Here is a 10,122-nt window from a genome sequence, read left to right as displayed (position 1 = left end):
GATAGTCTTTCATTATCGGGAACAGACGGTGCTAAATCTGGACTGTATGGAGGATGCGGTACCGTGGTGAGATCCAGTCTCTGGAGTTCTGCTGTGGTGGCACGTGAAGTGTGTGGTTGCACGGAAACATTTCCCTTTTCCTTTCAGGCCCTTGTTAGCCGTCGTTTCAGAGTTCGCAGTTTTGTGATGTAACGCTCTGAATTTATTGTTGTGCCACGATGGAGGAAATCATCATGGACAACACCATCTGCGTCCCAGAACACTATGGCCATGATTTTTCCAACTGAGGGCTGCGTCTTGAATTTCTTTTTCTGGAGCGAGTCTTTGTGTCGATATTCCACAGACTGACGTTTCGTCTCCGAGTCATAATGGTGTACCCACGTTTCGGCTCCTGTCACAATTGAATGGAGTAAGGCGTCACCTTCATTCTCGTAATGCGAGAGGAGTTCCTGGCAAATTTCAAGTCTGTGCGCTTTCATTTCAGGAGTCAGCATCCGGGTACCAATCCTGCACAGATCTTCCGATAGCCAAGCAAAGCAATAATGTGACCCGCACGTTCTTGTGAAATGATGACTGTGCTTGCAATTTCTCTTTGAGTGATACGACGATCGTCCTGAATCAATCTGTCAACATTTTGCTTGTGCAATTAGGTGGCTGCTGTCACAGGACGTCCAATTCTTTGTCTGTCACGCAGGTCAGATGTTCCCGCTTCGACATCTTTAAACTTACTCGCCCAACGACACACAGTACTCACATCAACACAATCAGCATAAATTGCTTTCATTCTCTGATGAATCTCCTTTGGGGTGACACCTTCCGCTGTCAAGAATTCAATGACTGCACGTTGCTTAAATCGCATTGACCGACTGTCTGCGCAGGGTTCCATACTTCACACTGTAGCAACGCAACCGTTCAATGCTAAGACTTTCCGCCAACTGGAGCTGTAGAGAAGAGTCTACGGGGCAAGCCAGTACCTGCCTCATACCAATGCTGCCATCTGTTGGAAGAGTTACGAAGATGGAGGCATTACTTTTAGTCAACCCTCGTATTATATCCTGTTTCAGATGCCAAGCATCCGTCATCAAGCTACAAAACCACTTTCGTAATGATAGCTTCAAAGCTACTTGAAACTTGATAATGGATACATGACATCCCATAATGTGTGGTGTCACCGCCAGACACCACACTTGCTAGGTGGTAGCCTTTAAATCGGCCGCGGTCCGTTAGTATACGTCGGACCCGCGTGTCGCCACTATCAGTGATTGCAGACCGAGCGCCGCCACACGGCAGGTCTAGAGAGAGACTTCCTAGCACTCGCCCCAGTTGTACAGCCGACTTTGCTAGCGATGGATCACTGACAAATTACGCTTTCAATTGCCGAGACGATAGTTAGCATAGCCTTCAGCTACGTCATTTGCTACGACCTAGCAAGGGGCCATTATCAATTGCTATTTATCTTGTGATGCATGTACCGTCAGACCGATGTTCACCAATTATGGATTAAAGTTAAGTATTCCAGAAGCTACGTACCTTTTTTACTAGACTCAACTCCTTTAACTGTTCCAGACCTCACGCCAGCCTGCGTGAGCTTAAACACGTGCCTTTCGGCTATCTCATAGTGGCTGGTCTGTCTTGCCAAGTCACAACATAATGACCATTAATACATCTGCAGCGTGGGATGCTTACCAGATAGGATTGACGGTGGATATTGAAGAAGTTCAAAGGAATGCAGTTCGTTTTGCATTCTAGCGGCATAGGGGAGAGTTGTCACGGATATGATATGGGGGTTGGCCAGCAATTACTAAGACAAAGGCAATTTTGTTGCGGAGATCTGTTCACGAAATTTGATTCACCATCTTTCTACTTCGAATTATTGTTTTGACTCCTATCTATATAGAGAGAAAAGACTTTCGTAACAAAATAATATAGATTAGAACTCGCACTAAAATTTAGGCGTTCGTTTTTCCCACGCTCTGTTCGAGAGTGGAACGGTATCTAAAGAATCTGAAAGTGGTTCGATGAACTCTCTGCCAAGTACCTGACTGCGAACTACAGAGTAATCATGTACACTTATGCGCATATGAAAGTTCATTCTGGTATATGAGAGGGGCGTTCAATAAGTAATGCAACAATTTTTTTCATGGACAATTTCGATTGAAAAAAATGATGAATTTGTTGTGGAACATCGTAGAATATTCCCGCTTCAGCCCATATACTTTCGTGAAGTGACAATAGGTGGCGGCGCTATAAAAAGCGTTCAAAGTGGTGTCTCTAACGGAGGTGCATTCCAAGCAGAACTGTCATCGAGTTGAAATTTCCTGGCAGATTAAAACTGTGCGCCAGACCGAGACTCGAACTCGGGACCTTTGCCTATCACGGGGAAGTGGTAGAGCACTTTCCTGCGAAAGGCAAAGGTCCCGAGTTCGAGTCTCAGCCGGGCACAAAGTTTTAATCCGCCAGGAAGTTTCATATCAGTGCACACTCCGCTGCAGAGTGAAAATCTCATTCTGGAAACATCTCCCAGGCTGTGGCTAAGCCATGTCACCGCAGTATCCTTTCTTTCAGGAGTGCTAGTTCTGCAAGGTTCGCAGGAGAGCTTCTGTAAAGTTTCGAAGGTAGGAGACGAGATACTGACAGAAGTAAAGGTGTGAGGACGGGGCGTGAGTCGTGCTTGGGTAGCTCAGTTGGCATAGCACTTGCCTGCGAAAGGCAAAGGTCCCGAGTTCGAGTCTCGGTTCGGCTCACAGTTTTAACCTGCCAGGAAGTTTCATATCAGCGCACACTCCCCTGCAGAGTGAAAATCTCATTCCGTCATCGAGTTTCTTCCGGCAGAAAACCAGAGCATCTCAGATACAGGCGCTTGCAGAACGTCTACGGAGACCTCGCAGTGAATAAAGGCACGGTGAATCGTTGGGCGAGGTGTCGGATATCATCGTAAGAAAGCTGAGCAAACCTGTCCAATCTCTCTCGTGCCGGCAGCCGCACACAGCTGTGTCTCCTGCAATGTTTGAACGTGCGGACACTCTCATTCGAGGTGATCGAAGGATCACAATCAATCACCTCACTGCACAGCTGGACGTTTCTGTTGGTAGTGCTGACGCACGTATCCACCAGTTGGGATAGAGGTGTGTGGCCACTGGGTTCCTCGCCGCCTAACGGAAGACCATAAAGAGCAACGAAGGGCCATCTGTGCGGAGGTGCTTGCGAATGATGGGGAGGTTATTGATGCAGCAAGTCATTGGCTCAGACGCCGACTAGTAGTGAGTTACAATACAGGCATATAGGCTCTCCCAGTGAGGTAGAACAAGGCCGGCACACATGTAAGTAGGCTGTTTATGTGTTTGTATGTTGGGAGCGCTATGTAGCGCTCTGCATTAATAACTCTGACAGCGCTCTGCGCACTTGTGAGAGACTCTCTGTGGCTGGTCGTACTAGCAGTTGGAAGTTAACAGTCAGCGGTGATGTAAGTTGGGAGTGAGTTGTCAGCAGTGATGGAAGTTGGAGGTAAACAGCCAGCAGTGATGGAAGTTGGTAGTGAGTAGCCAGCGGTGATGGAGGTTAGAGGTTTGAAGTGTTAGCGCAAGCGGAGGTTTGGAGGTGTGTCTTTCATGGAAATGTAATTTGTCGATGATTATATAATTTTTGGAACTGGATGTCATGGACGATTACATAATTTTTTGAACTGGTTGTCACATTATTAAGGTAAATGCATTGTTTGCTCTGCAACAAAATCTTTCCCTTGCTAATCACTGGCCTATTAGCAGTTAGAGCCTTCAGTAGTTAGAATCTATTATTTAGCTGACTGTATTGGCGCTTTCTGTATTGCAGTAGTTTGTGTAATAAAGATTTTTGTGAGGTAAGTGGCTTACGAAATGTATAGGTTATTGTTAGGATTTCTACTAATTCAGGGCCATTCTTTTGTATTAATTATTTGAAGTCAGGTAAACATTTTTGAGCAGTCAGATCGCGTTACCGTTGAGTATTGTGAGTAATTAATGAATAGGAAAAGTTTATGTTCTGTTTGTCACGGCCAATTCTGGAGGTCAGTGTCGAAATTATAAAAACAAGCAAAGTGAGAGTACATTCAGTTTAAGAACATTGAGTAAGCATTCGGCAGTTTAAGTAAAAAAATTATTAAACAAAGAAGTTTCACACTGAACAGTGATTATGTTGAAAAATATGCTTTCGTAGGTAAACGAGTCGAGAATAATATTCTTTATTGGAATCCTGAATAAAACCAACGTGCTATCAGAAAAAAATGTTTTGCATTACTTAAGGAACGCCCCTCGTAAAGTCACCTTTTCTTGTCATCTTCAAATCCAAATTTAATCACTGCAAATCGCTGTTCGTTATCAGGCCAAACGTTCAATTAAACCTACAGAATTTTTCAAATTGAAATATGAGGTAAGAGTGCAGTAATTAGATTTCTATCCGAAGATGACCTGACGCAACAGTCGGAGCTGGTAATCCGAATAAACATAAAAAGTTGATCAGACGGCGTCTGTGTTTCTTCATGGCGCAAGTTGGGAAGATCTACATTACTAAATGGCCACACAATCACCCGGTCTCTGTGGAATGATGACCAATCTAACAGCTTCCAGGACTAATAAACACTGTTTTTTCAGTACTTCATATAATTATTGACCGAATTGAAAATTTAAAACGCTGCCATAATCTACTCATTAAGAGTTACAGTCTTACAATAAAGTTTTAACATAATAAACCAAGTATTAAAATTCGGAACTATGTCTTAAGGCAGCGTAACTCACGTCAAGCAAATTACGCATGGGAATAGAAGCACTTAGCGACTCCCAACAAACTTTGCACATAATTTCAGACCTTTTCGACATTTGTTTCTCGCTGATACGCGCCATAAAATAATAAAAGGACAAAATTTCATACATTTTCTCCATTCAGACAGCAAAACTTCAGCAAAAGTCCTGACGTTTTAATTTATAACTTCTTTACTGCTAACTATTAGCAACACATATTGCAGTGAGTATCTAAATATACCACTGAATGTACCTGTAAAGTTATACAGACTTACTCTAAATGATGGACCTATTTGCAAAACTTCGTATTTATTAAAGTACAAATCCACAATGAACAAGCTTTATGCCAATTAGAAGAATAAGATTCAAAAAAAATTTCATAATGTTTGATATCAATTTATTAAAGTTAATAATTTGTAATAAGTTATAATTAATTAGTGTTTAGTAATTGATTAATGGTAAACGGCCTTGCCGCAGTGGATACACCGGTTCCCCTGAGATCACCGAAGTTAAGCACTGTCGGGCGTGGTCGGCACTTGGATGGGTGACCATTCGGGCCGCCATGCGCTGTTGCCATTTTCCGGGGTGCACTCAGCCTGAGGAGCTACTCGATCGAATAGTAGCGGCTTCGGTCAAAGAAAGCCATCATAACGACCTGGAGAACGGTGTGCTGACCCCATGCCCCTCCTATCCGCATCCTCCTCGGAGGATGACACGGCGGTCGGATGCTCCCGATGGGCCACTTGTAGCCTATAGACGGAGTGGTTTTTAGTAATTGATTAATAATTAGAAATATGATAAATGTTATAAATATTCAATGTGGTCACCGCTGGCTGCACGGCAAACATCGATGCGGTAGCCAAACTCGTCCCAAACATGCGATACCGTATCTGCTGTTACCCAGTGCACGGCAACATTGATCCTGTTCCGCAAATCGTTCAGAGTGGTTGGTAGAGATGGGACGTAAACAGCTTCCTTCACATAACCCCATAAGAAATAGTCGCAAAGTCGCAAGGTGTGAGATCAAGAGATCTCGGTGGCCAGAAGTGCAGAGCCAGGTCCTCAAGTCCCCTGCTACCGATTCAGCACTGAAGAAGGAAGTCATTCAAAACGCCTCCTACGTCACGGTGCCAATGGGGCCGAGCTCCATCCTGTTGGAAAATGAAGTCCTGGGAATCTTCTATAACTTAAGGGAACAGCCGTTGTTCCAGTATGTCAGGTATTTTATTCCCGTTACAGTTAGTTACGCAAAAAAAAAAAAAAAAAAAATTGTCTATAAACCTTTGTACGGGATACGGCACAGAACACGTTAGTCTTCGGTGAGTCTCTTTCGAGTTGCAATGGTAAATGTGGATTTTCCAATCCCCATATGCGATCATTGTGTCCGTTGACTTCTCCACTAAGGTGGAATGTCGCTTTATCGCTAAAAATTACACGCTGTAGAAATGCGTCATCCTCCAGCTTTGCTAGCACACAACCACAAAATGCGAGACGCTTCTCTTTGTCATTGGGGTTGCGAGCATGCACAAGCTGTAATCGCTATGGCTTGTATAGCAAACGCCGTCTCAGAACTGTCCATACAGTTGGTTGGGGCATTCCAAGTTCTCGCCGGCCGCTGTGACCGAGCTGTTCTAGGCGCTTCAGTTCGGTACCGAGCGGCTGCTACAGTCGCAGGTTCGAATCCTACCTCGGACATGGATGTGTGTGACGTCCCTAGGTTAGTTAGGTTTAAGTAGTTCTAACTCTAAGGGACTGATGACTTCAGATGTTAAGTCCCATGATGCTTAGAGCTATTTGAACCATTTTGAACCAGGTTGTCGACTGGCTCTATTGGTAGACTTACTGGGACTGCGCCCCAAAGTTTCTTCAGTCCGTCGGACATCATCCTCCGACACACGCGGTCGACCTGTGCTTTTCCCTTTGCACACACTCCCAGTCTGTTTAAATTGCTTAAACCAAAGGCTAATGCTTTTGCGAGTTTGGTACGAAATGGCCGCTGCACTGCAATTTGCGACTAACTTTTCGCGAACTCAGGAACGCAGAAAACCTTGTGCTCCGCCATCATCATCTCACTCTCAACTGACAGTGAAACGTAATGACGGCCCTATTGCCGCGCGAACTCTACCGGCCGCTTCTGAAACCATCATCACCCGCCCTCCGCGCTCGCCAAAAACTTTGGAACTTCCCCTTTTCATTGGTATAAAGCTTGTTCGTTTTGGATTTGTACTTGAATACATACGAATTTCTGAAAATGCGTCTATCATTTAGAATAACCCTGTATTATTACACGACGCCCAGGTCAGGAGATGTGAAGTCATAAACATTAAGATGTGTGAAAAACTAGCTTTTGCTTAAAACTGGCGCAAATTACCCAATTTATATTCTTCCATGGTTTGATAATGAGAGAACATGCATTATCTCATTTCTAAAGCAATCACACATTTAGAGGTATTTTATACTTAAGAGATGACTTCTTTAAGAACCTACGGTAGTGGTGTGTGGGTGGAGGTGGATAAGCGGGGGGGGGGGGGGGGGGGGGTTGATGGTGATATCAGAAAACATGCAGGCGCAACACGGCTCCGTATAACTGTGGACTAATTGATGGAGAAGTCTGGAGGCACCCTTTATCAGTGGTGTGTGACAAACGGCTGATGGCGATGACACAGCATTCAACACGCATTCTAGTCGTGCAGCTACACAAGAGGATGCAGTGAGTTCCCGGTACGACGTAACGTACATCCGCTGAGCGGCCGCTGTGACGACAGTTCAAAGTCCAGCGCCGTGCCGCAGTCCAGCTCCACCCAGTCGGCTGGAGATAACGTGCGCCGGCGCCAGGTTGCGTCTCGCCTTCCAGGGAATTTCTGAGGCACTCAGCGGAGAGGCTATGCTTACTGTGAACTGTGAGCAATGAGGGTCTCCATGATGCAATGATGCACTGCTCAGCTATATTTTGCTATCCTGTAATTTAACACTGCTCAACAATTTTTTTTAAATTGATTCCTGTTGTTTTTGATCTGCTGGATTCAAGCAATTAGAACTTTCATTTCCAGCCATTTGCTGCTAGATTAATTAATTTACCGACATGTTATGATACTGTATCTTTTTCTTCCTCACAGATTTGATGACATTTAATCGTGGTTACGAAATAAATTTTTCCTTACCATCCATTTGCTGTTAGATTAATTACTTACATATGTATGGTACGGACAGGGTTATGATATTTTATCTTTTTTTCTTACAGATCTGATGTCATTTCACCATGGAAGCGAAGAGACATCACTGTAACAATAATCCTCAGAGTTTCAGTTACATTTGTGGATACTATACCTTTATTTGTAAAAGACGCAATTTTGAGGCAAGCTTATAACGCATATTTTGGACCTACATACTGCATGACACAACTGTGGAGAAATGGTCCGTGACCGGACAAAAAGAAAGCGTGAAGGGTTGCCTTTCGGAATCCTCATGTCCTGGTGACAATCAGTGCATCACACAAGTGACTGCTATTTCTGTATCTTTAATACAGAAGGAATTGGTACGAAAAACAGACATAAAATATCATATATTAAAATCCCTAATTTATCACAAAGATGACCATTAAGGAAAAGGCTGCAAGGGTGTCATTCGTGGCGGTAATGGAAAACTTTCTCGATGGTAAAAAAGCTGTTTACTATGAAAGTGTCGTAGCTGATACGTGTCAGAATTTCATGTCCTGGGATGTGATATGAGTGTCAAACTCCATTTTCAATCAAATTATCGTGATAAATTTCCTGACAACTTAGGAGACGTCAGTGACCAACTGGGCTAACAGTTCCATCAAAACCTCAGGACTACGGCAGAGCGCTGTCAAGGGAGTTGGGACGAGCATATGATGGCTGGGGTGTTTAACGAGATCTCTGTGAAATAGCCCACAAACGACAGAGCTCGAAACGAAAATTCCTTCCTCATCAGAAAGTGTTAGTTATATGTCACTTTTAATAAACTATAACCTTCTTCATAGTGATATGTGCTTCACTTCGTGCCACTGAACAAATTTATACTCTATTCCTATTCAATTTACATTTAATTTAATTTAATTTGTATTGCCAGCTAAGTGCAAGAGACTTAAATATTTATCCATCTACATTAAGATTTAATAATAAAACATGAAATACTGACTTTTGCGACTGGAAAAAACTGGAGCTTTCGGAAAAAAATCGACGTCGGATCTGAAAACATCACTCATAAAGTAGGTAAGAACAACTCCTGATAATAATTTGTACAACTACAGTCTTACGCTGAAGAGTAAGAGCTTAAGAAATCCACAGGACCACGCCCCAGTACCGGAATGGTTCCTTTAGGAATGTCACTGCAGTTTCCTCATACATCCCTTGTTCTTTGAGCTAGTAGTCCGTCCCTGATGTCTTTGACGTCAGCCAGTCAAACTCCCTCCTTTCGTTCTTAGTTCTTCCAGAGTCACTCGCTACGTTTACGTACTACGAAATTATCAGAAGACGAAAATAGAATGTCGGAAAAGTTTTTCGGTGTCGAACTTACGTGTTAAGGTCATAAGCGGTTTTGCTAGAACGGTCAAATATCGGTTTCACGATCGTCAGTTTGTTTACACAAATAACGTCTGGAAATTATCTGTTCTGATTTCTGATGGCTATTTCTCTTCAGTTGTGTTAATGGTACACAACTTCATGCGCAATCTAATATTTCTGCTTCTCCTTCACTGCACAAGAAGTCACTCCGTCTAGATTAGCAGATCTAAAAAAATGACATAACATAACAACGCAAACACGTTCTAAAAACAGTCGTGAGTTTATATGATAGCAAAAATCGATAGTGGAATTGTAAATTCGGTGGCTACAGCAACATTTTCAGAATAGATATTGGGGTGTTTTCAAATGAGCAGTTAGATTTGATTTATTGATTTATTGATCCATTTTTAAGCATTTTTCATGCAATTGATGTCGTAATTTTACATACATTATATAATTACAAAATAAGTCATACATTTTTAACATTCTGAGTGAGTAAATATGTTTTATACTGCACATGTTTAGTAGTCATGTGTCGTGCAGAATGACAAAAGGAGATACTGTATGTGTAACAGATTGCACATGCTAAGAAAAACATTTTAACAAATATAAATAGGACAGGCTTAATACATGTTAACCATTGGGGAAAATGCATTATGTAAATAAAGCACAACAGCATGGTACAATAACATTTTCAGAAGAACTTATGTAATAGGGTGGTCATGTCATACAGCAGTTAACTATTGAGTAAAAATACATTATGTAAATAAAGCACAAGCGCATGATACAATAACATTTTCAGAAGTGCTCATTTAATATGGTGGTCA

The 10,122-nt window shown here is 42.7% G+C and overlaps 1 pseudogene; it reads left to right on the top strand.

Moving 5' to 3' along the window:
* Positions 1-5,230: 5,230 nt before the first annotated feature.
* Positions 5,231-5,348, top strand: LOC126482843 (5S ribosomal RNA; annotated as a pseudogene).
* Positions 5,349-10,122: the final 4,774 nt, after the last annotated feature.

Source organism: Schistocerca serialis, chromosome 5 (assembly GCF_023864345.2).
Source record: "Schistocerca serialis cubense isolate TAMUIC-IGC-003099 chromosome 5, iqSchSeri2.2, whole genome shotgun sequence".
Taxonomy (NCBI): Eukaryota; Metazoa; Arthropoda; class Insecta; order Orthoptera; family Acrididae; genus Schistocerca; species Schistocerca serialis.
The sequence above is the reverse complement of the archived record's forward strand: the minus strand, read 5'-3'. Positions and strand labels throughout refer to the sequence as shown.